The sequence below is a fragment of the Psammomys obesus genome, unplaced genomic scaffold (genome assembly GCF_907164565.1).
Source record: "Psammomys obesus unplaced genomic scaffold, mPsaObe1.curated_primary_1811, whole genome shotgun sequence".
In the NCBI taxonomy this organism is placed as follows: Eukaryota; Metazoa; Chordata; class Mammalia; order Rodentia; family Muridae; genus Psammomys; species Psammomys obesus.
Genome location: NW_026585895.1, coordinates 25,807,955 through 25,810,592, shown reverse-complemented (window position 1 = coordinate 25,810,592; position 2,638 = coordinate 25,807,955).

Below are 2,638 nucleotides of genomic sequence, written 5' to 3'. Positions count from 1 at the left end.
GTCCTGTGACCATTTGCCCCATCATGCTGGACATAATGGCACAGACTTTTAATCTCAGAATGCAGGAATTTGAGGTAGAATAATTACAAGTTTCAGGTGAGGCTGATCTATATTTTAAGGTTCTTTATCAAAATGCATTTTTAAAATTCTATACTTTTTGTTGCATTCATTGCTCATATTTTGACTATGAAAGTACTCTGCAAAAATCTACATGAGTGCTGAAAGAATACCCACACTCTTTCTGTCTTTTTAATCGATACCAGTCCCATGCGCTTGATAGACAGGGAGCAGTCACTCTAAGTTCAAGGCTGTCATAGATACTCCAGCACCAACAATAGCCCGGTTTGAGGCTTGTTAATTCTTAGAGTTAAAGAAGCAAGTCAGCTGAGCTTGGGGAAGTTCAGCAATAGGAACACAGGCATCAAGACCATACAGAGATCCTGCTTCATCCGCTTCTGCAAATTGACCATGATACTAGGCACATTTTGAATGATTCACACGTACATGCAATTGGAAGCTTGGATTTACTCTTTTCAACATCTTTGCCAGTTTGCCCTTGGGAGCACTTTTTTCCTAGGAAGTATGTATGTTTGTTTGTTTGTTTGTTTGTTTATTTGTTTTTTAACATCTGTATTTTACTGAGAACTTTTTTTTGAGAAAATAATATCACCAGCTTTTTACATATTTTCTCCAACTTTGCCAAATTCTGGACCTAATTTTTCACTCCCCTGGGAGCTCCCATCTCCAGCAGAGTCCTAACCTGGGCTGTGGTTGTTACAGTAATTACATTTCCTGCTCTCTGAAGTCAGGCAAATAGTTGACTTTGGCCATCTCAGGTACTGGAAATTCATATGAAATATATGTCTAATCATCATTTGCTTAAGTAGATAAAAGTGAAGAGCTGTTTGAATGGACATCATAAAGTTCTAGAAAAAAAAAAGAAAGATGGACTACTGCATATAAGCAGTGAACAGCTGCAACTGGAACTTTTTAAAAATTTATTTATTTTTTTATTAATTACCATTTGTTCACTTTGTAATCCAGCTATAGCTCCCTCCCTCATTCCCTCCTTCATTTCCTCCCATGCCCCTCCCCAAGTCCACTGATAGGGGAGGTCTTCTTCCCTTTCCATCTAATCCTAGCCTATAAGGTCTCATCAGGACTCGCTGCATTGTCTTCCTCTGTGGCCTGGTAAGGTTGCTCCCCCACAGGGGGAGGTCAAAGAGCCAGCCACTGAGTTCATGTCAGAGACAGCCCCTGTTCCCCTTACTAGCGTACCTACTTGGAGTCTGAGCTGCCATAGGCTACATCTGTGAAAGGGTTTTAGGTTATCTCCATGAATGGTCCGTGGCTGGAGTATCAGTGCAGGAAATCTTATGAAAGAAGGGGGAGATAGAAAGACCTGGAGGGTACAGGAGCTCCACAATGAGAGCAACAGAACCAAAAAATCTGGGCACAGGGGTCTTTGCTGAAACTGAAACTTGTAATGCTGATGGCACACTCTTGGAAGAGGAGTTCACTAAGAAGAATAGATTCACCCCTGCTGCCCTGGGGCAAATGGTTATGGGAAAGCGTATTCATAATAAATCTTCCTCTCTACCAACTCACATTCAAGAACCTGTGCTTTTCTAACGTAAAATTTTATATTTCTGCATTCATTGTCCCCATGAAAACTTAGAAATAATTACTTCCTTTAGTTTAGTTGAAAAGTAGTTGGGTTAGTCTTTGATTAAACTCATGAAATATAAAACTAACTCCAGTTCCTCTGAGGAGAGAAAAATGAACCCAATATCAAGATGTCATCTCAACTCTTTCCATGCTGAAGAAAATAGAATAGGTTTACACTCTTGAATAGAAATCTTCTTATGGCAGTGAACAAATTCAAATGTTCTCCAAGTGTTCTGGAGGTACAATCCAAGCAGAACCCTGAGAAGTGGGGTGGTGAAGGGCAGGTACATGGGATGAGCTGACATAGAGATAAACTGGGTAGAGAAAGCTTGACTAGGCTAGGAAGAGCATGAGACTATGAAAGAAAGAGATTCAGGTCCGCATATTCTGACAAAGATGGTCATAGCAATGTATGGCTATACCGTGAGGAAGGCAGTATGGTTATGTGGGGAATGAATGGCTGTGAGGTCCGTAGGCTCGTCTCGAAAAGTTCCAACTTATCTGAAGGGTGCTTATGCAAAATTTGTAATGTTCAACAGAGTTGGCAGAAATCACTACAACCATTTTCTCAGAGAAGAGAATGAGATTCAAATATTAATTCTTGAGCAGAATGTCAACTACTAAGACCTATCCTTTTATGGTGTATAGTAGGCATACAGGAATATATCTATTTCATCTTATAAACAAGGTTTTGAAGAGTTCTGTCATGTCAGGGTGCTCTATGAAGTCAGCCAGGGACAGGTTATAAAGACAACTTTTTCTTCACCTCTCCTAAAAATAGATCAGTTCGGATCAGTGACTATTTTGATGATACACCACTCTTGACTTTATTTGGCTCAAATGTTATAGCTTCTGGAATAAGATTAATTTAGCCTTCCTGTACTTTGAAGTCATACCCTAGGTCATCTCAAACTGATCCCTTTTTACTGAGAATATCATCTTAACATTTTCAGTGGAAAGTACATTCCAG